This window comes from Pleurodeles waltl, chromosome 6, assembly GCF_031143425.1.
Source record: "Pleurodeles waltl isolate 20211129_DDA chromosome 6, aPleWal1.hap1.20221129, whole genome shotgun sequence".
NCBI classification, from domain to species: domain Eukaryota; kingdom Metazoa; phylum Chordata; class Amphibia; order Caudata; family Salamandridae; genus Pleurodeles; species Pleurodeles waltl.
In genome coordinates this window covers 89,461,086-89,486,357 of record NC_090445.1, presented here as the reverse complement: position 1 = coordinate 89,486,357, position 25,272 = coordinate 89,461,086, and the positions used below count along the sequence as shown (strand labels likewise).

General features: G+C 44.4%; 1 protein-coding gene and 1 long non-coding RNA gene across 3 annotated transcripts in view; one reads left to right on the top strand and one right to left on the bottom strand.

Annotated features, from left to right (window-relative positions):
* LOC138301864 (uncharacterized) overlaps positions 1-20,508 on the top strand; it is a 38,639-nt gene extending 18,131 nt beyond the window's left edge. The window contains exons 2-3 of the long non-coding RNA XR_011205129.1: positions 3,771-3,919; positions 20,107-20,508. This is a non-coding gene — a long non-coding RNA (uncharacterized lncRNA). The remainder of the gene's footprint in view (positions 1-3,770; positions 3,920-20,106) is intronic.
* Positions 1-25,272, bottom strand: part of RNF225 (ring finger protein 225) — a 78,563-nt gene that overhangs the window by 37,118 nt on the left and 16,173 nt on the right. The gene's annotated exons all lie outside the window — the stretch shown is intronic.

Sequence of the window (25,272 nt, the reverse complement as noted above, 5' to 3'; positions counted from 1 at the left end):
TTAAGCATAGGATTTGTACAGTGCTATCCACACCAAGTTAGATAGGGACAAAGTATTTTGCCAGGGCATGGTGAGGGCACAAGTTATAGTTACTTGAAATGTCACTAACTGTAATTGCTGAATTTCTTTGGCTTTGTGCGAAAAAATTTAGAACCTAACTATAGCATCCCTGTAACCTTTGTTTTGCTCAGTGAATTTCTATGTTTTTTAATGTAAAGTAATTTTCATTACTAAACATTAATCCAACTACTGACAACCCCCATAACAACCCAGCCCTGCACGTTGCATGGCTTTTGGCTGTGCACAGTGGGAGTTGGCCACAGAGCCTGTCTCTCTGGGTGTGAGAATAGGTGAGTTGGTCTGTTAGTGGGTGCATGAGTGTCTAAGTGGGCCTGTGAGTGAGTGAGTGAGTGCGTGAGTCTCTGAGTGCATCTGTGAATGGGTGCATAAGTGTCTGAGTGGGTCTGTGAGTGTGTGCATGAGTCTCTGAGTGGGCACTTGACCCTGAGTGCTTGAATGAGTGCATTAATTTCTGAGTGGGTCTGTGAATGGGTGCGTGAATGTCTGAGTGGATCTGTGAGGAGAGTGTGAGTCACTGAGTGGGTCTGTGAGTGGGAGCATGAGTGTCTGAGTGAGTATCCGAGTGCATCTGTGATTGGGTGGGTGAGTGTCTGTGTGGGTGTGTCAGTAGCTGTGTGAGTGACTCAGCCACAATGGAACCTCACCTGCCCTTTTATTCAACAAAAGTCCACAGTTTTGCACAAAATATCTACCCAAGTGGAGTTCTTTCTGCCACCTTGAGTAAATGTCCAGTATGTATTCTACACTACAGCTGTGAAATGGAGCACAAGGAAATGTCACCATTGACCTTGTGTACGTTTTGGCAACATGATTGTTCCTGTTGCCTCTTGCTCTAGAATTCTGTGATAACATGAATCCTCCTATAGAAAGTCCAGCAAGACTACAAATATGTAAATCTCCACCCAAGCAGGAACCTTCCTTGTAGCTATATGACTTAAGTGCTTCTTTGTTTGGTGAGGATGTCCTCATATTTCAATAACGGGCCCCTAAAATCGTCAGGAAACACACTGGGGAGCCGTTTGGTAAGCTGTCCATTATCCTGGTAAAATGCAGGCAGACCTTTGCAACCTACTAGGGTGCACAGTGCGTAGCCAAGTGGGCGCAGCCTACAAATGCCTTGCACATTTGTATACTCATAGCAATTTTAAGGGATAACCATGGACTCTAGGGAAGAGGGGCAACTTGGCCTCCTTCCCTGGGCTGATTTCAGCTCTGGGGACCCCATCCCTGGGGCCTGACCATGAATATATGGAGGAGGGGGTCCACGCTGCCCCTCTCCCCAGGCCAATTTTGGCCCTGGGGACCCCATCCCCCAGGGCCCGGCCATTTCTCCTTGGTGCCCCCCAGGTGGCGGTCCCTGGGGTTGTGGGGGAGGCCATTAGAAATTATTGTTTTGCCCCTGGGAGGTGGTGGTCCCCAGGGACGGTGTGGCCATGCACCCACCACCTGTATATCTCAATATCATCGCCCTGGGAAGGTGGTGGCTCCATGGCTAACTCAAGCCCTAGGAGGGGAGCCCCGTGCGCCCCCTCCTTTTTAAGCCCACAATGCCCCTGGGACCTGGCCGAACCAGGGGTTGACCTTTTAAAAAAAAAAAAAATCTCACACAAATACGTGGATCCGGATCTGTGGATTTTTCCGAGATATTAAAAAAAAGCTTTTTAGCCCTGGCGGAGTCCGTGAAGGACACTAGACAAAGGCTAGAGGCTGAGGGTGACCCTGCCCTGACTCCTTTTCTTTACACATTTTTTGTGGGACTAGGCTGAAGCTGAGTCCCAAAATGGCTGCCAACACTAGCTATCTATATTTTTTAAACTCAGATACCTCAAAAACTACTGGATGGATTTGCACCAAATTACATAAAGCACGCTTTTTGAACCAAGAGCTAGCTTTCGGCCAAATTTGGTGTAGTTCCGTTCAGCGGTTCTGGCTGTAGTTGTGTTAAAAAATGCATGGGGAAAACGCATTTGCGACCCTGCCTTTTTCTTGGCCCCCACTTGACGGATCACCCCAAAACCTTCGAGACAGCACCTTGACCTACTGAAATATACGTTTTTGAAAGTATTGTGAAGATTTGTCAGTCTTTGCCAAAAACGTTGTTCCAATGGAAAGTGGAAACTAGGTCCTAACTATAACTACCTACTGGCGCCTGCCAGTAGGTTATATCTATCTATCTATCTATCTATCTATCTATCTATCTATCTATCTATCTATCTATCTATCTATCTATCTATCTATCTATCTATCTATCTAAATATTCTCCTACATAATATTGTGGCAGCTGATATTCTGGATATAATATTAGTACATTCTGACATACAACCGCGTTTTTTATGTTATTTCCACTTGTTGAGTGCAATCTTACAACTTGAAAGTATAAAGGAGCTATTAGAAAAGAAAGAAACTAAATTCAAGGCTATACCTTACCAACCTGTAGATATCAGGTGGTGGCACAAAGCTGGGCAGGCAGGCGTATTCCACAAGTGAGCCACCTGAACACAAAAAGAACAGGCACCCAGTTGGGTGCAGCTAAATGAGGATATTTTCAGCAACAGGTAGAATGAGGATCCAAACTTTCTAAGTATGTGATATTTCACAAAGCTGTCCCTAAAGAAGGTTGTGTCAGACCGTTGGAAGACTTTCTGAGCACTGGAAAGAGATGTATGTGTAATACTCAAGTAGCCTGGAAGCCAATAGATCTGGCATAAAGCTGAAGCATAGCAATCTGTACAATCTGTTCTTTTCAGATTCAACAATAGATGGGCTGCAGCTCTGCACATCGTGAAGCCTCTGTAATGCAAAACCTGGAAGCAGCAGGTTGCCAAAATTTAATCAGGCAATGATGATAATCAGTGACAGCCCTTTGCAAAAACCACACAAGGTAAAGGACCTATTTGTTGTGATAGGTAGGATAGCTGGTTTGTGGACTGTTTCTGCAGCATGATGTAAAGTTCTTTCAAGAGTTGTGTCTCCGGCTCTTTCATAAATTGAAGCAGAGGTCGGGCAGTCCTGATGGATACAGGATATCATTCAGAATCCTAGATGTAAATACTCACATTCCTACATACTGTGCAGAATGAGGGCATTTTATTGAGGCCAAAGACCCACTGAATGCCCAGGATTCTAACCAGCAAGGTTGATGAAGGTGTCACTTGTTCTAACTGGAATCCTAGTCCTCCATACAGTCCACAACAAAAGCAGTAGAGTGTGGTCTGTTGGAATGCTGCAACCAGTGGTGCACCATAAGTCCATGTGATATAGGGGTGCATGTAGGAGGCTGGCTCTCTATATAGTGTACGAAAAAGATGTGCACTGTGCAGAGAGTCCAGGCATCCCCACTTTAGTATCGAGAGGTAAAAAGCAGACAACCTAACGCTCTGTTTTTGTGGTAGTGTGGGTGAGCAGTTAGGCTTAACTTGGAGATGTGCTAAGCATTTGTTGTACTCGCAGTATCAATAAATGTGGATACACACTGGGAAGAATAACTTGAGATCCTTCAGATTTTTATAAAAATTTTAAGACCAAGATCATCAATATACGGTAAGTCCTTTTTTAGTCATAATTTTTCAAAGTTCTGAAAATATATGCTTGTTATGCATAATAACGCACCATAGGAATGAAATAGAAAATCTTTAAAAATGCATATAAAATGAGGCATTGTTCTCACAAGTGCCACCTTCTATTTTTAGGTCGAGGTCGTCAAGCTGTTCTGTGGGCCAACCGGAGAAGTTTGGCGGTTCCCGGTTCAAGCAGGAGCAGCTGCTGAAAGTTTTGGAGCTGGTGCACAAAGGAGAGCTGGACCACTTGGAAACACATTGCACAGAAGCACTTAAGTCCGGTGGGTCCCCTTGGAGGGTAGAGGTCGCAAGGGGTTAGGGACCCCTAGAGCACAGCTGGTTTGGCATTGCAGGGGCCGGGGAGGCTGGGTGCATTGCAGATAGGTCAGCTGAGAGTCATGCGTCAAGGGGTCCTTGGAGCCAGGAGCAGGTCACTTAGAGGGTAGATTACAGGTCAGCAGGCCCACTCTAGGGGGTGTTTTTTGGGTTTCCCGAAGTCCCTCAACTGGTGGTTGCTTCTGGGCTTTTAAGAGTCTGAATTGGACTTTCCTTTTTGGCGTCAAACATTGGGGGTCCAGTAACCCGTGCAATGGTACGTCTCAGGCCCTGAAAGTCGCAGTGCCACCAAACTTGGCACACTGGTAGGTTTTGTCCTTTGGGTCTGTGGGGTGGATTTTGGTCAGGCTGCTGTCTCCAGTTAGCAGCTGGTCAGTGAACTGGACTTCACTGGTTCCTTGCTTGCAGGTTGCAGGAAAGTGAGACCTTTGCTCTAAGGGAGGCTCTTGGCAATTTCCAGAAGACTGGAGGTGCTCTGGGGTTTTGTAGAGTCCTTCAGGTTTGCAGGCGGCACCTCAGCAGTAGTTGTCGAGTCCTAGACGCAGCAGGCAGGGTTTGGTGCCTTTTTCTTTGTGCAGCAGGACTTCTGTTCTTGTGCCTCGTGTCTTCTTTGCTCCTGGTCTCAATGTGTCCGATGAATATGACTTGTTGGTCCAGAGATGCCCACTAAATACTGCATTTAGTGGACGTTAGAGGGAGTACCTGGTAGTGGCCAATGGGCCACCTACCTTTGGGTAGCTACATCCACTAAGTCAGAGGTCTTCAAACTTTTTGATGCCGGGACCCCCTCTCAAAGATTTTTAGGTCTCAGGACCCCCTCCTGACAAAAATTTCTAGAACCTGGTACTCCTCATAATCATCAATAATAAATGTCCCCATTTCCCACAGCAAATCATTTTTACAGTGAGGAAATAATATTAATATTAAACAGTGTTTAGCAAACCAAAGGTCAGTGAGTGTGGGTGCGTGGCCAAAGGTATGGCTAAAAATAAAGGTCCTCATTTATGAGGATTTGGTATAGGACAGTGCCACAAGACTTCTTGCTATACTGCCCTACACCAATACAAAAGGGCAGGAATGGACCGTATTTATGAAATACACTGCATTTCCGTCCTTTCCTCCTGCGCTGGCGCACAAATTGCTGCCTAGCACCAACGTAGCCAGGATTGTTTTTGTGCCGGAAGGGGCACCTTGCTGCACAAAAACAATCCAGAGAGGCATTGTACATCTTTCTATATGTGGGGCAGATAGCAACACACATAGAAAGAGGAAAAACAAGGAGACATTTCTCCTCATTATGCCTGCTCTGGGGAGGCCTAAGGTTTTGGCACTGATCCAGTTTATGTCATTTTGTAAATCTGAGGCAGCGTCAAAATCCATGGGTGTTGCATGGGAACACCCACCACAAAGCCCATGGAACCTCTCCTTGACGCAAAGTAAGGCAATGCAGTGTCTTGCACTGCTTTGCCTTACTCCATATCTATGAGGCCATTCAAAGCCACGTAGGGTGGCTTTGTGTCACCTCATGCGTATGATTAAGAGACCTGTGCCGCTGGAACGTCAAAAAAGTGATGCTCCAGCAGCTAAAGCCTCTCATAAATAAACCCCAAAATATTCTAAGTTGTTTTTAAGTCTTTCAAATTTTAAAAAGCTGTTACTTATTGGGAAATGCACTGTAGTGCATTAGGAAACTTCTATTAGTTAATGCACACGCAGTATAAGATAGGCCACTACAAAGAGGTTTAAGATAAAACTGTGCTTCCTAAATGTAGATTTAAATAATACCAGAGCATATGCTATACCTTTTTTTTTTTAATAGCTGTCTCTTCAACACCTCCAGGTGAAGTAAGCGCTGTGTAACTACAATTAAAAGCACACACAATTCTTAACTCTTGCACTACGCCTAGAAAAAAGAATAAATGTTTGTCATCACAAAGCTGTGAGTGATTTGATCAGCTCGCCAGCATCCTTTACAGTTGCAGATTACCCTTTACATTTGCAGATCAGCTCGTAGAGCACATTTGCATTTCATTCAGGAAGCAGGTGCCCTGGTGTGAAGGCCTCCTTAGCTGTCTGTGGCTTTCACAGCACAGGAGACTCAATACATCAAAGTTCACCTGAGGTACTTTAACAATCAGTTGGGGGAATGCAGGACCCCCTTTCCAGGACTCCACGCCCCCCCTGGGGGTCGCGACCCCCAGTTTGAAGACCTCTGCACTAAGTGAACACTTCCTGTGGAAAGGGGTCACATCCCTAACCCCGATTGGCTATTTTCCTACCATCCAAGATGGAGGAAAATTTAATGGAGTGGTCACCTCGCCTGTCACACCTGAGGGGTAGTGCAGGCTGAGGGGGGACACTCCTCCTACTCTGGCTAAGTTTTCCTGCCAGTTTTCCCGCTCAAAGTGGGGGAAAAGCCATTGGGCTGCCATCTGCTGCTAGTAGCAGAGGTAAGGGTCAGATTTCAAAGGCAGTAAAGCCTTTGAAGCCGACTGCTGGTGCAGGGTGCCTGCCTGGGGTAGGAGGTGTAACACCTCCACCCAGGAAAGGCTTTGTGTTCTAGCTCTTGAGAGCCGAGGCTCTCACCCCAGGAGTCCAGACTTCTGTCTGGTGGTGGCAGGCTGACTAAGACCAGGCAGCAACCATGCCAGAGCTGTTCGGTTTAGCAGAGGGCACCTCTAAGGTGCCGTCTGGGTACATTTTATAATAAATTCAACACTGGCAACATTGTGGGTTTATTATTCTGAGTTGTTTGATACCTAACCCAGTAATCAGAGAGGCTATCATGTAGCTGGGGAACTCATAACGACCAGTGTCCAGCACTTGCGTTTGCTATGGCTTCCCTGTACAGTTACTATGTCTTAAGGTTTTTACAAAGACACAGACATATTTGCTCATGCACACATATACCCTCACATGCATTATAGTGCACCCTGCCTTAGGGCTGTAAGGCCTGCCAGAGGGGTGACTTACCTATATTGCATGCAGTTAGTGGACATGTCACTCTTAGTGAGTGCCATGTCGAGTTTTAAACTTTTAAATACACCTTGTCATTCACTTGCAATGGCAGTCTGCATGAGGCTGGTGTGGGGCCTCTCATAGTGGCACAATTGGTGCTGCATCTCTGGGGGGCTTCTTCAGTACCCATGCCCTTGGTACCAATGGTACCATTTACTATGGACTTACAAAGGTGACTGAAGTGCCAAACATAGTACAGTTTTGAGGAAAGATATCTGGCCCTGGGAACCCGTTTGGCAGGGGCCCAGGGCACTTAAAGTTTGAAACCACATACTTTTCCAGGCAAAAAGTGGGGGGGGCTACCATGTCAAAAGATCCCCTTTCCCACAGTGCACATACTGTTTTTAGGGTATACCCTGATTAGAATATGGATTTTGTATATCTGACAGATGGTAGCATCTCTGGGACCCTTGTCTTATTTTGCAGTGGTGCCCTCTTTTGCCAAGTGGAGTAGTTGTGGCAGCGCAAATGATGAGCTCCAAGATCTCCAAACCGACTGATGCAAGTTGGATTATCTTAGTGATAGCAACTCATAGCAGGCATCAGGAAGATGCAAGGGGTGATGAACTGACATCTGTGATACGTAAAGTCAGGTTACTGTGGCATTGTAGATGTCATTAAGAGTGTCAGAGTGATAGAAGTAGGCGAGATGAGATGGAGTGAGCTTCATGCAACATCTGTTCTCCATACCTAGTCGGAAAAGGGTAGCATAGTGGGCATGCAACTCATTTGTTTCTTTCAATGTATTTGTGTGGAGAACTGAAAAGGAATTGGAATGAGATGCGAAGAGGGAGACTGTGGCAGGGAAAGGATGCAATGGCAGGACGTAGGGAGACCCAGGACACTGACAGGGAAGTGGCAGAAAAGGGGAGATGGTACCGGGTGTCACCCAATGCTCTTTTCCAAGAGTGATGGCGAGCAGTTATTACAAAAGTTGTTGAGACTGGATTTAAAATAGCAATGTCTACAGTCCCAGAATAATATGGGTAGTGCCATTTGTGCACAATCATCATCTCTGCTGTGTTGGAGTACCGGCTTGGAGTTGAATTCAAACAGAAAGAGTAGAACTTTATGTTGTGATCAATAGACGATGTTGTCAAATCTATACTGATATGCTCATGCTCCCTTGTTCCCAACGCCGGGCGTGCGTCCTGAATATTGAAACTGGAATATCGATGCCATACAGTATTGAGGACAAAATATCAAAAATGAAATATCAACAGGTAAGTATAGATTTTCTTTATCTAGGTCCACATATATGTACCCTGGTGTTACATATATATATTTAATGTACGTATATGTGGCGTCTGGAATACTAAAACTGTGCTTCCCATTATGCATTTACCTTTCAATATTTCATCCCTTGATATTCTGCCCTCAATATTCTTGTACCACAATATTCTATGGGTGGATATCCAGTGGCACAACCCGCACCCAAGCTAGGTCAAGCGTCCACATAAAAAGTACTCTAAGTAGCAGCTGTCAATTCATATAACTGCTGGCTAGGTCAGCCGTCTGGTTTGAGTGCATGTCTGAAATACCGTTTCTCAGCGGCTGTTAAGGTGTTGCCTCCGAGAGGCAATAAATAAAATGGCTATAAACATCAAGCTAATTACAGGTAACTGCAAATCACACCAAGTGAGCGGTAGTGACCTGGAAACCACAGCAAACAGGAGAAGTTAAATCATAGGTGCAATACATGTATAAAATGATGTCAATTTTCCTGCCCATCAATTTATGCAAATCTGTAAATTTGTGTAAATCTTCTGGAAGATATGATTTTGAAAAATCATTCCAAAGTCTGTATAATTAGAAGCGGTTCTCTAGCTCAACAAGGATCTGCGGTTGTGTCATTGCTAAATAAAGCTTTCTTGGAACATTCCCACCGTTGTAATTACAGCTCTCTCGCTGTCCTCCCATTTATAACTAATATTATGAAGGAGGTTACAGTGATTGTGACATAAGGTAGAGGTACATTCCCTCCAGCGTCCTCCACATTCCACATACTTTCTGCATCACTGTTGCAATTCATCTCTTTGTTGGATGACATTCTGGAAACGGCATGACTAAGGCATCCTCATTTTTAGGTCTGGCAACAGACAGCTGTCAGAAATACCTCATGTTATCAATTCTTCAAAAACGTACAATATAAAATAGAGAGAGTGGGTTTTGAGTCAACTTCCTTCAGCCATAGGCTTTCATTTTTTTCCATGGTTTGCAATTGCTTGGATGGTCCTGCCATCAAGCTAATGGTATTTCATGGATGGTTATATTGTCCTATTTGGGTTCAGATTTTGGTGATGGGACTCAAATTGCCCTTTTATCGGACTTGCCTGTGCTTCAGTGTATTTACTTTACTGACACAGTTGCATTTTAATTACTGGTTTATGGCATTTTTGTTAAGTCAGTATTTACTGTATGAATGCTTTAACATTTCGTATACACACTATGCCAAAGACTACTTGAGACTTCGTTTATTCTACTTTCCTTTGATGGAAACATGTTGAAGTTACAGATTTTTTTGTTCCAAATATAAATTTACACACACATATAGACTTTCTTAAAGGGTGCAACAAATATACAATTTGTCAAAAGCATCTACTATACAATATTTTGCTGTGTTTGACATTTAAGTCCATCACTGACAATGCAAACTTTATCTTCTGATTCCTTTTTATAACCTCCTTGTTTGAGGGTACAGTTTAACTCCTTATTCAAACTTTTGTAACCCATTATGTTGCTTCATAGTGGGATTATTTTTCTAGGGCAGCTGGGGGGCAACAATAACCAAGTTACCTATCACCAAATACTTCACCCAACAAAAAGCAAGACCTGTTGGCGTTGGCAATGCTTGTTCTGGAGCTCTCAGACACGAGTCGGTTCATGCTCCAACACTGAATTGCAGTGGCTAGGGCTAAAGTGGGCAGTCTTGGTTCAATTCAATGGAGTATTAGGTGTAGGGATGGTACTCAGAGAAGCATTTTAAGCTGATCTCTGCTCTCTCCTGTTTAATATAGGTTTAAATCTGCACATAGATTTGCCTCATTTCCAATGCCTCTCCTTCTATCCAAACACACACAAAAAAAAATAGTGATATCAACATGCTTTGGTGGAGCAGAATCAATACTCTTATCATTTGATGAAAATGAATGGAGTGAAAACTGAAATCCAGGAGTTTGAGTTCAAGACATCGCCTAGTTACAAAAAGTGAAATGTAATCACCTCCCGCTTTATGAGGGTAATGTTTCTTATTTAAATGTAATGGAAAACGTTGAAGTACTTTCGGCTATGATCGCTGGGTTAATGCTTGAGTAAGTGCAGTTGACAAGCCTTTCCTTCATCAAATTAAATTTCTCCGTTAGAGTAGGACATGTCTTCATGCAACCGATGATGCAATGTTGAGTTCCCTTTTGTACCCTGTACATCCATCAAAAACTATCATAAAAGAATAAAAGTCCAAGATCACCTTATAACATTTACCTAAACATTCGGATGCAAAGGAGTAAGAGGGTTGAAAATGTTGGCACTGGTGTTAGGAGGAATTTCATTGATTTAATGAATTATTTGCAAAAACTGAAAAGATCCTTGCAATAAAATAAAACTATAATCTCCAAGATACAGAACAATGTTAGCTCCGAAAAATACAAAATGTCTAGCTTCATTTGACAGAATTTGTGAAAATAAGTCAAGAATGATGTTTTCATAAGCTCAAGGAGCGAGAAAACCTTCAGAATTAGTAAACTGTTATTTCTGAAGTGCCAAGACTGTACCTGGAAACAGTAGTGCCGCACACTAGGCAACTGTGTTGAAGTAATGGCAGAGCACTAAGAAGGCTGTCTTCACTGCTTTGGTCTTTTCTCAGTGCCCTAGTCTCTTCTTCATGAAGATCCAACATGTTCTACCAAAGGTTTAATGGCACAGGCAGGAAAGGAAAAAGGCTGAGACTGTCTTGTGCACCAACCCATCGGACCTACTGGACAAGACTTCAAACCAGGAGCCTGGACTATGTAAAGTGTTGGCCATGGAAGACACACTACCTGTCAATAGGAACCGTCCTGTCCCCACTGTATCTCCACTGCTTTCATGATTCATTTCATAGATGTGGTTCAAAAGCCCCAACAAATTTGGTGAGGTTACAGTACTTCACCGGTCCAACTGCACTACCTTTCAACAAGGTTATGCTTTGAAAATTACCAATATGCAGCTTTCAGTGCTACTTTCAAAGTTCTGTTCTCTGTCCTCCCATCATTACCAGAGCCAACTTCTTTTGCGGGTGCAAAAAGGGGCGAGCCACCTGATATTCAGACTAAGGTCTCTCTGCATGTGCTTATTTTGTGCTGGCGATTTCAGATGGGTGGCACCAGCACTCATTTTTGGGGACCAGGACCTTATTATCCATCATAGGGCTATGTCCATTGTTGGACTGGTCCATAGGGAAATCTGGCAGTGCCAGAAGGGCTGGTCTGGGAGGCCAGCGTTTGGGCTGCTTTTTGCCTGTTTGTAGGCCTGTTTTGTGCACTGGTGGGCTAGTTTTTCCTGTTGATTTCCCAGATATTGCCACCAACATTGCCTGCAGCAAGCACACATTTGTGCAGTCACCCAAACCTTGCAAAATGCCTATACAATATGTCTCTGCATTTTCAAAACTGCCTTGCTTTGCAAATGAAGGCTACTGTTTAGCTGTTTGATTCACTAATGGGATTCACTTTTATGTTGCATTCTGTCCTGGCTTATTTTCTGCCCGAGTCTTATGCTGGCTTATTAGAGAGCAGGAGAGGAAGACAGATAAGGGAAAAAGAAAGAAACTGATAGAAATATAGTAAAACAGAGTGAAAGGGAGAAATCGGGGATGAAAAAAAGAACCAGCAAGAGTGAGAAACGCGAAAAGTGCGGGGTTTTGGAATTAGGATATATTAGGTGGAGCCAAAACTAGGCAGCCTTGATATTCACTAAACCTGGCATTTAGCAGCAGAAACCACAAAGATAAACTCTAGACGGCGGCACTTATCTTTTTTTAACAAATCACACACGGCCCTTGAGCTCCTTTCTCGGGAGGATATGCTGGTTCCAAACCTACTTTTGTGTAATTCCTTTCCAGGAGTTTTTTTCAAGCTTTGAAATGTTGCTAAGTCTTCCGTGCTTGCGACATTTTGCAAAAAAAAACCACTTTAAGTCTGCGGGAGAAAACCCTGCGACAAATGTGCCTATTGTTCTACACAAGAAAAGAAACCAGTTTCCCAGCGACGTGGCTCACCCTCAACTATGAAAATTCACATATTTATGAAACGGGCTTCCGCCATTGTGCGATGGCTTAATCATCAGCTGCCAGGCGGGGACGAAATCGATGTTGGCAAAGAAAGGACGAATGGAAAGTCAGAAGCTGTATATCGGGGAAGTGGAAAAAATCCCAGGCAGAGATTGCGATCAGCAAAGAAAACCTGGACGCGGTGGTGCATCACGCTGCGGACGTGAGCACGGCGGAAGCTGAACCAGAGCTCCTTGCAAGGAGCCGAATGCCTACTACGCGTGTCCGTCTGAAAACGCACAAGTCGTCATCGTACGTGGCTGCTTTTATTTGCACAAAAAGTGGAAATGGGTTTCCTTCCGTGCAGCGTGAAAAGGCGTGAGCTAGAGTGTGGCAAAGGCTAAGGGAGTTTAGTTTCCATGCCCTTGCTATCGTTGGCCTCTCCACTGAGACTTTCAACCCACCGGAGGCTCCTATTATGCTTCTCAGACTTGCTTTATTTCAGTGAGCAGCAGTCAAGGAACAACTACAATTCCCATGAGGCAAAGGGAACCAGAGCCAATGGGAAGTAAAAAGGGGAGGGAGGAGGGGTCAAAAAATGGTGCAAAGCTTACTTTTTAACGCCTGTTTCAGGGCATGCGTTAGGGGACCTGTGGGCCTATTTCCATGATGGAACACCATGGAATAAGCCCACAGGGGCCCTCCCCAGGCCTCAGGGACACGCCCATCTACGCAGGAGGATGGCGGACCCCATCCCAGGTAAGTATAGGTAAGTACAGGTAAGTTTTTTTTTTTAAGTGCCGTTGGGGGCCCTGAAATGGGCCTTCCTACATGGCACTGGGTGCAATGGCCATGCCCAGGGGACCCTGGTCCCCTGTGCTGGCCACTGGGGTGGTGGGCATGACTCCTATCTTTTGTAAGACAAGATTCATGTGGTATGGATGGTTCTGCATCAGTAAATGACTCTAGGCAGGTTTGAGTCTTTTTTTTAACTCTAATCTGCCTAATGTCATTTTTTGGTGCAAATGCCCCTTCTTCCTTACCGCCAGACCCACCGGACTGCCGTCATTTTTTTACGCTAGCCTACACTTTTCACCGGCTTGCACCATTCTATAAATATGGTGCCCCGCTGGTGCACAGAAATGGTGCAAGCCGGTGCTAAACCTTTTGGTGAAAAACTGCATTAGTGCAGATTTGCACCAAATAGTATAAATCAGGGCCAAGGTATCTTCTTTCAGGCTTTAAAAATTGATGTTGTGAGATTTCCAGGTGCAAAATATTACCATGAGGTACAAAATATCACCATTACAAGGTTTTCTGACATAAAATATCACCACTCTGAGGTTTTCAGGTACAAAGTATCAACATTACGCAGTACAGAGCGTCACCAGTGTGGGGTTTTAAGGCCCAAAATATCACCATTGTTTGGATTTCAGACTTAACTGTCACAATTCTGAAGCTATGAAGTACAAAATATCATACCTGCGGAGTTTTAAAGAGCAAAATATTATCATTATGAGTTTTTAAGACAAAACCTATCTCCATTGTGAAGTTTCCAGGAACAGACTTTGCTACTGTGAACATTTCGGCTCAACATCCTCTGATTCTGAGCAAATCACTTCATGTCCCAGTGCCAATAAACACAAAAATGAGGTGTCCTTGTGTAATATAACTGGTGCTCACGTAAAGAAACCCAATACCTTTGGGTCAGAATTGCGCTATATAAAAATTGCAAAAACAAAACATCCATACAATCTCCCTGTGAATTTTTTTCAAGCCCAAAACAAGTGCTTGGTATCTGCGTATGGGTGCAAGTGGTGAGCAGAGCACTGTGTTTGCAGGAACTGGGACTTGTTAATCATCAGACTGTTCCCAGGAGCAAGGCAAAGAGAAAGGATAATTAAGGCTGGAGAGAATGTGCATGGAAACAGGTACATAGGGAGAAAGCAGAGTACAGGAAGCTTAGGCTGCTGGAAGAAAGAGGCATGAGGTGGTAAGACTAGGTAGCCTTGCTATTCGACAACTCCGCCATTCGGTAGCACCACCTGTAGGCAACTAAAAAAAACTCTGCCCCACTGCATTCATTTTTGTATGCACTGCTCTAAACCACCTCATTGACAGATTAGTATGTACAAGCATTCTTACGGTAAAGTTTCCAGCCACAAAATATTGCAGGAAGATTTTAAGGTGCAAAATTACCCCATTACAATTCTTCGGGTCTTTGTGCTATTTTCAGCGATTTTGGAATTTTGAGCCACAAAACATTTCCATTTTAAGGACATCCACGGAGTAAAAATAACCAATGAAAGTTTTTAAGGCATACACTATATAATGTGTGAGGCATACAAGTGCAAAATATGCATAGCACCAGGACCCGATGCTCAAAGTTACTCCTTTTTGAGGATTCCGGGCACTCAGTTTTCACCACATTGTAATTTTCAAGAATAGCATTTGAACTTCTTTGGGTGGCTTTTGAAAACGTGCCCTATAAATTAGTAAATTGAATTTATTCCTCCCTTTAAATCAAGTTTCGTCTCGATTCTGCATCAAGAATATTTGCGTTCCTAAAATGCATTAAAAAATCAACATGCCATAACACAGAACATCACCACTGTTACATTTTCGAAGACAAAATAGTACAATTAATGTACTTATCTGCAATAACACATAAATGTTACAGCAGCATCACGTGCAACGCTTGGGCTGCACAAGTCTGAAAAAATTATGACAACACACAAGAAACCTGGCTTTTGCGGGAGGGCTTAACAGTCAGACATTATCGGATAATGTAGATTTTCCTAGTTTTCTATGACGGAAAGTCTTAATTTTAGTAAAGACACGGAGGCAAGTATTATGCTTCTCAGACTTGCTTTATTTCAGTGAGCAGCAGTCAAGGAACAACTACAATTCCCATGAGGCAAAGGGAACCAGAGCCAATGGGAAGTAAAAACGTATTTGAATATGAACCAATGGGAACAGGAGACCTAATATAAACACTATACTTGACTGCAACCAGCCCTCTTTCTTGCTGCTGCAGGCAAGGATAAGTGTTCACTTTCTTATACAGTTTATTTCAAATGTTGTTAATTACTGTTTAATTCAATTGTCTTACATACTGTAATTTCTTTTACTGTTTATTCGCCGCCGAATGAGCCAGTTTTTTCCACTTGCTGCCCGCTTTGCTGCGTTCCCGCCAACCAGCGTCTCTCCTGCGCCTCTCCTCACGGCGTGCGAGCGCTCACGGCGTTACCTCACCTTCTTTTTTCTTTAGCGGCCGTTTCTGGCTCCTCATTGTTGCACGAGTTCTTCTGTCAACTCGCAGCATTAATATTGTCGCGGAGACGCTCAATCTGCTCCTTTGCCTGCAACCTCTCTTGCCGGTCTTACTCTGCCTTATCCGGACGTCGATTTCTCCGACTCTCTGCCTCGGTAACGCCCTGTTGGGCGTGTTTTACCTCTCTCTTCAGCACAACAATTTTTCTTAACCCTTTCCTTACCAAACTGTTTTTTCCTCAGTTAAAATGAATAATGATAACTTCCCTGAACACTCCAACAATCAGGATGATATATTTGGTCAAGATTTTGGAAATCTTATTAATGAGGCAGTAGCAAAGGCCATTTCAGTTTCTATGGGCAAAATGACGAGAAACCTTGAGTCTTCTGTTAAAACTATGGTTTCAAAATCCTTACTGGCCCATTCTGCGGGGTAAAGCAGAAAATGTGGAATTAAGGATTTGACTGCGCCAAAAGCCCAATTTGACGTCAACCCTAATGGCGCTATACTGACTGGTGAAGTCTCTTCACCCCAGATTGAGGACGAGTCTCCTCCCAGGCCTCCTTTAAAGGAGGGGAAACTAAACACCTCCCATAAAAAATGTACTGCCAAAACCAAACATATTTCCAGTGCGCCAAAGAAAATCGTAATATGCCACATTTCCAACACTGATGAGGATAAGGGTGACATGGATGACCTGGACAACGATCCAGATATTTGGGGCTCCCTCTCTCAGTCCTCTCCTTCCCTTAAAAAAACAAAAATTTGACCATTCCAATCCTTTCACAGCCAAATTAATCCTAGACTCTGATGGTAATCCCATGTTTGACCCTTCCCTTCTCCACCATCCCAATTCTACCGATTGGCTTCCCTCCTCCCACGTAGGGGATTACATAGCTTCCCGTCTGAGACTACGTTTGGATAAGCCCTCTAGAGCCAAATTGAGATCTGAATGCCCCAGACCATCACTTTGTTCCAATATTACATCCACTCCCTCTATTGACCAACCCCTCCTTACTTTCTTTTCTAAGTTTGGCAAAGATCCCCGTAAGGGAGTCGACAAGGCCTGGTCGAACTGCCAGGACAAACTCTTGCACTTGGTGGGGCCGTTGGCCAGTATTTTTGATATGGCAGAAACGGCAAAGATGGACAACTCTGATATTGACCCTTCTGAACTTTCATTATGGATCCAGAGAGACTTTTGCCTTTTAGGCAATGCAAACGCTGCTATTACGCATGAGAGGAGGAAAGGCCTGTTACTAAAACTAGATCCAAAACTGCTAACCTCGCGTCTATTGACCCAGGCATTAAAGCAGACGGACTCCTTTTTGGCGAGTCGTTCATCAAAGACTTGGGAAAATTTGTCTCTACCTTTGCCTCCATAGCGAAGGCACAACAAGCCATCAAAAAGGTCTTCAACCAACGGGTTTTTACAAAGGCCCGTACAGGCAGGGGCCGCTTTACCGACCGTTCCTTTCGATCTCAAGGATCCAGAGGCTCCTTCAACTCCTCCTACGAGACACAATCCTACAAACCCCAGTTCTACCCCCAGCTTAGCAGAAGCTATTGCGGCCGTGCACAACGTGGTTCCAGACATAACTACCAACAAGGTAAGCCACAATTCTGGCCTTCCTCCTGTGGGAGGTCGTCTTCGCTTGTTTGCAGCGAAATGGCACACTATCACAAATGATCCATGGGTTCACAACACAGTTCAAGGTTATTCAATAGAACTTTACTCAACCCCTCAACAAACTTTTCACCCCGCCTCTTCATCTTTCTTCAGAGATGTCCTCTCTCATCTCGGAAGAGATTCAGTCACTTCTTTCCAAACAAGCCATACAAGTTTCCTGTCTGGATCCTTCAGGCTTTCTAAGCACTCTCTTTTTAGTCCAGAAAAAGAACAAGAAATTAAGACCAGTTATCAATCTCAGAGATTTCAATCGCTTCGTCGTATACAGACATTTCAAGATGGAAACTATCGTCCACCTAAGAGATATTCTCGTTCCCTGCAACTATATGGTTCATCTAGACCTTCAGGACGCGTACCTATCTGTCCTGATCCACGTGGACCACAGAAAATATCTCCAATTTCAGTGGCAGAACCAAACCTACCAATTTTCGTTCCTTCCATTCGGCCTTTCATCAGCACCCTGGTGCTTCACAAAAATAATGAAACCAGTGACAGCCCATCTCAGATCCTTGGGCATCAGATTACTAATCTACCCCGACAACATCCTTCTAATGCACCAGAACCGCCTTTCCCTTCAATCCCATCCCCAGACCACATGCTCCCTTCTCTCTCATTTAGGTTTCTTCATCAACAAGGACAAATCCATCATTACCCCTTCTCAGAAAATAGAGTTCCTGGGATTCATAATCGACTCCTCTTCCGCTATGCTGCATCTTCCTCAGCAAAAAGTAAAATCCATAAAATCAGAAATTCTGAAAGTACTACACAGTTCCCAAATTTCTCTCAGATCCCTAGCCAGAATCGTTGGCCTTCTCGCTTCTTCAATTCAGGCCATATTTCCCGGTCCCCTTCATTACCGGGCTCTTCAAAGACTAAAAATTTGTCATCTCTGAAAAGGGCTTTCATACTCGGAGACAATTTATCTGGACCAGGAGTCCCGATCAGAGCTTCAATGGTGGATAGACCATTTAGATGCCTGGAACGGCAAAACTATCTTTGCATCAGCCCCAGATCTTGTGTTAGAATCAGATGCAAGCCTGATGGGCTCGGGCGCCTGCTGTGGCTCAATCTTGACTGGAGGTTCCTGGTCTTTAGAGGAGTCCAAATTGCATATCAATTATTTAGAGATGCTTGTGGGCTCCTTTGCAATCAAAAGCCTTGCAAAAATCAGGGTTCAGTGTACCATCCTCCTCCGTATGGACAATGTCTCAGCTGTTCGCTACATAAACCATTTAGGGGGCACCAGGTCAAAACTTCTAGCAGATCTGGCAAAAAGCCTTTGGGAATATTGTCTCCACAACGAAATCTCACTCTCCACAGAATACCTACCAGGTTCCCTCAACGAGATTGCGGATTGTCATTGTCGCTTCCTCAAAGATTCCAGCGACTGGAAACTCCATCTCTCGGTTTTCCAGTCTCTTCTACAGAAATGGGGCCCCTTCAAGATAGATCTTTTTGCCTCTCGTCTCAACACACAACTTCCACTGTTCTTCAGCTGGCGTCCGGATCCTTCAGCTCAAGCCTCCGATGCTTTTCTCCGGGATTGGTCTTCTCTCAATTACGCATTTCCTCCATTCATAATGATTACTAGAGTATTCGCTCAAGTCAGGTGCCAAAAGGCAACCCTAATAATTGTTGCCCCCCTTTGGCATGCGCAAGTCTGGTTCCCTCCCCTCCTCGAGTTCACAACAGACTTTCCAGTCCTTCTACCGATCTTTCCATCCCTTCTACGGAAATCCCTAGGTTATCCACATCCCCTTATCCTCAGCAACACTCTCACACTTTTGGCCTGGAAGGTATCGGGACTTCCCAATCTTTCATTCCTATTTCGGCAGAAGCTTCGGACTTCATTAATAAAGCCGGGGCCCCCGGCACCAGGAAAGCCTACTGTCTCGCCTGGTCTCTTTGGACAAGCTGATGTGTGGTAAGGGACCTCGATCCCTTTTCAGCCGATATAATTTACATAATTAATTTCCTAGCTGCCCAAGCTAGCGCAGGTAAGTCTTACAAAACTATCAATTTGTACAGATCAGCTATTTCTTTACAGCATACCTATAGCAACGGAAAACCTATTGGAGAACATCCTCTACTCTGTCGTCTACTCAAGGGACTAAAGTTTTCTTTCCCTCCTTTACCCAAGTATTCAAAACTTTAGGACGTTAATGTTGTTTTAAACCTGTTTCTTTCCTGGCAGGATAATTCTGACCTATCCTTAAAAATGCTTTCCACTAAACTTATTATGTTACTCTGTCTGGTTTCTATCAAACGTGTATCAGATGTGAGAGCATTAGATATTTCCTCTCGTCAATTCTCCCCTACAGGTGTTATTTTTTCCATCAATAGGCGCACCAAAACCAATATCCATTCAGTGTTTTACCCTTATTTCCCCAACCAACCTAAATTATGTTTAGGTCAATGCCTTAAGGTATATGAAGATCGCACAGCCAATCTCAGAACGTCCTCGTGTTCCCAGCTCCTTATTTCTTTTCGCAAACCTCACAGGCCAGTTTCCTCAGCTACCCTAGCTAGATGGGTTAGTTGGGTCATGTCCTTAGCGGGTATCGACACCTCAGTTTTTGGCGCTCACTCTTCCAGAGGAGCTATGGCTTCCAAAGCTTTTTGGGTGGGTTCCAGAAGAGAGGACATTCTGAGATCGGCTGATTGGTCTAATGACAATGTCTTTGAAACTTTCTATTGTAAACCAGTTCATACAGCAACTTCTGTCATTATTAACATGCTTTAAACAAGCATAATAGGAGCCTCCGGTCTTGCCATAAAATGTAGATTTTCCTAGTTTTCTAAGACGGAAAGTCTTAATTTTATTAAAGACACTGAGGCGAGTATTATCCCTCCTCAGAGTCTCTTTAACATTTGTTTTTTCTTGACTGTTTTTCCCTCCCCACAGTATCGTCTAATCAACCACAGAATTCAACCTGAACGTCAAGCAATATCCTCAGCAACATCATCCTCGTCCTACCATCCTCCTCGCTGTCAACTTCATCCTCTTCCTGCGCCTTGGATCTCCCAGCGCTTCCAATACTGGATGGACTTTTTTCAAAATCTTTGTTCTCTTATTGGCAGCTTCTATTGTTTTTGCTATTTTTCCTCTGTCCGCTCACACAGACTAGCCTTCTCGCATCAAGAAAGAGGGCTTGGTCGCAGTCAAGTATAGTGTTTATATTAGGTCTCCTGTTCCCATTGGTTCATATTCAAATACGTTTTTACTTCCCATTGGCTCTGGTTCCCTTTGCCTCATGGGAATTGTAGTTGTTCCTTGACTGCTGCTCACTGAAATAAAGCAAGTCTGAGAAGCATAATACTTGCCTCCGTGTCTTTACTAAAATTAAGACTTTCCGTCATAGAAAACTAGGAAAATCTACATTATCCGATAATGTCTGACTGTTAAGCCCTCCCGCAAAAGCCAGGTTTCTTGTGTGTTGTCATATTTTTTCAGACTTGTGCAGCCCAAGCGTTGCACGTGATGCTGCTGTAACATTTATGTGTTATTGCAGATAAGTACATTAATTGTACTATTTTGTCTTCGAAAATGTAACAGTGGTGATGTTCTGTGTTATGGCATGTTGATTTTTTAATGCATTTTAGGAACGCAAATATTCTTGATGCAGAATCGAGACGAAACTTGATTTAAAGGGAGGAATAAATTCAATTTACTAATTTATAGGGCACGTTTTCAAAAGCCACCCAAAGAAGTTCAAATGCTATTCTTGAAAATTACAATGTGGTGAAAACTGAGTGCCCGGAATCCTCAAAAAGGAGTAACTTTGAGCATCGGGTCCTGGTGCTATGCATATTTTGCACTTGTATGCCTCACACATTATATAGTGTATGCCTTAAAAACTTTCATTGGTTATTTTTACTCCGTGGATGTCCTTAAAATGGAAATGTTTTGTGGCTCAAAATTCCAAAATCGCTGAAAATAGCACAAAGACCCGAAGAATTGTAATGGGGTAATTTTGCACCTTAAAATCTTCCTGCAATATTTTGTGGCTGGAAACTTTACCGTAAGAATGCTTGTACATACTAATCTGTCAATGAGGTGGTTTAGAGCAGTGCATACAAAAATGAATGCAGTGGGGCAGAGTTTTTTTTAGTTGCCTACAGGTGGTGCTACCGAATGGCGGAGTTGTCGAATAGCAAGGCTACCTAGTCTTACCACCTTATGCCTCTTTCTTCCAGCAGCCTAAGCTTCCTGTACTCTGCTTTCTCCCTATGTACCTGTTTCCATGCACATTCTCTCCAGCCTTAATTATCCTTTCTCTTTGCCTTGCTCCTGGGAACAGTCTGATGATTAACAAGTCCCAGTTCCTGCAAACACAGTGCTCTGCTCACCACTTGCACCCATACGCAGATACCAAGCACTTGTTTTGGGCTTGAAAAAAATTCACAGGGAGATTGTATGGATGTTTTGTTTTTGCAATTTTTATATAGCGCAATTCTGACCCAAAGGTATTGGGTTTCTTTACGTGAGCACCAGTTATATTACACAAGGACACCTCATTTTTGTGTTTATTGGCACTGGGACGTGAAGTGATTTGCTCAGAATCAGAGGATGTTGAGCCGAAATGTTCACAGTAGCAAAGTCTGTTCCTGGAAACTTCACAATGGAGATAGGTTTTGTCTTAAAAACTCATAATGATAATATTTTGCTCTTTAAAACTCCGCAGGTATGATATTTTGTACTTCATAGCTTCAGAATTGTGACAGTTAAGTCTGAAATCCAAACAATGGTGATATTTTGGGCCTTAAAACCCCACACTGGTGACGCTCTGTACTGCGTAATGTTGATACTTTGTACCTGAAAACCTCAGAGTGGTGATATTTTATGTCAGAAAACCTTGTAATGGTGATATTTTGTACCTCATGGTAATATTTTGCACCTGGAAATCTCACAACATCAATTTTTAAAGCCTGAAAGAAGATACCTTGGCCCTGATTTATACTATTTGGTGCAAATCTGCACTAATGCAGTTTTTCACCAAAAGGTTTAGCACCGGCTTGCACCATTTCTGTGCACCAGCGGGGCACCATATTTATAGAATGGTGCAAGCCGGTGAAAAGTGTAGGCTAGCGTAAAAAAATGACGGCAGTCCGGTGGGTCTGGCGGTAAGGAAGAAGGGGGATTTGCACCAAAAAATGACATTAGGCAGATTAGAGTTAAAAAAAAGACTCAAACCTGCCTAGAGTCATTTACTGATGCAGAACCATCCATACCACATGAATCTTGTCTTACAAAAGATAGGAGTCATGCCCACCACCCCAGTGGCCAGCACAGGGGACCAGGGTCCCCTGGGCATGGCCATTGCACCCAGTGCCATGTAGGAAGGCCCATTTCAGGGCCCCCAACGGCACTTAAAAAAAAAAACTTACCTGTACTTACCTATACTTACCTGGGATGGGGTCCGCCATCCTCCTGCGTAGATGGGCGTGTCCCTGAGGCCTGGGGAGGGCCCCTGTGGGCTTATTCCATGGTGTTCCATCATGGAAATAGGCCCACAGGTCCCCTAACGCATGCCCTGAAACAGGCGTTAAAAAGTAAGCTTTGCACCATTTTTTGACCCCTCCTCCCTCCCGTGCATGATTGTAGCGCGGGTAATAAATATGGCGCTAAGGCCCTAGAGTCATTTTTTGCGCGGGAACACCTACTTTGCATCTCATTGACGCAAAGTAGGTTTCCACGTCCAAAAAATTACTTTAACTCCATAAATATGGCGCTAGATGGGTCTAGCGCCAAAGTATAAATATGGAGTTAGTTTTGCACCGAATTTGCGTAAAAAAATGACGCAAATTTGGTGCAAAACAAGTATAAATATGCCCCTTTGTGTCTCAAACCTCACCGTCGTGATGGGTTCCTTTGAAACCTCAAAAGTGGTGATATTGTGTACCCGATGGAGATATTTTGTGGCTGGAAATGCCATAATAGTGATATTTGGAGTCTGATAACTGCACAATGATCACATTTTGTACCCAAGAGCCTCAAACATTAATATTATGTGGCTGGTAACTTCAAAAGTGTTAGAAATGGGGTCTTTGGTTGGCAGTCAGGTTACCCCCTGTCCAAGCAAGAACCCTCACTCAAGTCAGAGTAAAAGAGAATCACCCTCAGCTAACCCCCGCTCACCCTCTTGGTAGCTTGGCACAAGCAGGCAGGCTTAACTTCAGAGTGCCAGGTGTAAAGTACTTGTACCAACATACACTTAGTGGGTCATTACAACCCTGGCGTTACAAGATCGCCAGGGCTGTTATGATGGAAGCACCGCCAACAGGCTGGCGGTGCTTCACAGGTCATTACGACCGCGGCAGAAGCTCTGCCCAGGGGATTACGAGTCCCCCTACCGCCAGCCTTTCCCTGGCGGTTTAAACCGCCAGGAAAAGGATGGCGGTATGGGGAGTCGCGGGGCCCCCTGACAGGGCCCTGTGCAGCTTTTCACTGTCTGCTATGCAGACAGTGAAAAGCGCGACGGGTGCAACTGCACCCGTCGCACGGCCGCAACACCGTCGGCTCCATTTGGAGCCGGCTCCTGTGTTGCGGGCGAGATCCCCGCCGGCCCAGCGGGGATCTCCAAATGGCCGCGGCGGGGGTGCGGCTGCATTGGCAGCTGCCCAGCGGTCCGAAGCCGCCTCCCGCCAAGGTCGTAATGAGGGCCTAACTAACTTTATGAAAACACTACAAAATGACACAACACAGGTTTATAAAAATAGAAAATATTTATCTAAACAAAACAAGACCAAAACTACAAAAATCCACAATGCATAAGTCAAGCAAAAAGAGTCTTTGTGTGATTTTAAACACGACGCTAACGCTGTTAGCGTGGCAATGTACCTTGGCGCGTCAAAAATAACCCCACATGGGCGAGTGTGCATCAAAAGGGGCTTGTGATGCGTCGATATCACTCACGAGCGAGACCGTGTGTCGTTTCTCCTTCGGTCGAGTCGGCGTGCGTCGTTTCTTCTCTCCGCAGGAGAGCTATGCGTTGATCTAAAGAGCACTCTCGGGTCTGGGCAGGCCTTCCATCGTTTTTACACGCCCATCGATGTTTGCATTGGAAATCCTGCTGCACGATGATCCGAATATCAAGCAGCGTGGGTTGCGATCTCACCAGCATCAGCCTCCGTGATGCTGGGTGCCGTTTCACCAGCCGCGTGCGTTGATCTTCCAGCCACGCTGCAGGCGAGCGTCGATTTCAGCCATAAAGCCAGTAGCGTGTCGATTTTTCAGACGCATCTCGGAGTTGCGTTTATCTTTTCCCCGCACAGCGGTGTGTTTGTGGATTTCTTACTCTTGTTCTGCCAGCTTCTCCTTTTCAGGGTCCCAGGAACTGGATGGGCACAACTTGGCAGAGAGAATTCTTTGCTGTCCCTGATACTTCAACAACAGGAGGCAAGCTCTATTTCAAGCCCTTGGAGAGTTCTTCACAAGCAGGAAGGCACACATAGTCCAGTATTTGTCCTCTTGCTCAGGCAGAAGCAGCAACTGCAGGATAGCTCCACAAAGCACAGTCACAGGCAGGGCAGCTCTTCTTCCTCAACTCTTCAGCTCTTCTCCAGGCAGAAGTCCTCTTGGTTTCCAGAAGTGATCTAAAGTCTGTGGTTTTGGGTGCCCTTTTTATACCCATTTTGCCCTTGGAAGTAGGCTTACTTCAAAGAAAAGTCTCTCTTGTTTGTGAAATCCTGCCTTGCCCAGGCCAGGCCCCAGACACACACCGGGGGTTGGAGACTGCATTGTGTGAGGGCAGGCACAGCCCTTTCAGGTGTTAGTGACCACTCCTCCCCTCCCTCCTATCACTGATGGCTCATCAGGATATGCAGGCTACACGCCAGCTCCCTTTGTGTCACTGTCTAGAGAGAGGCCCAACTGTCAAACTGACCCAGACAGGGAATCCACAAACAGACAGAGTCACAGAATGGTTTAAGCAAAAAAATGCTAACTTTCTAAAAGTGGCATTTTCAATCTTAAAATCGGCTTTACTAAAAGATGTATTTTTAAACTTTGAGCTCAGAGACCCCAAACTCCACATGTCTACCCGCTCCCAAAGGGAATCTACACTTTAAT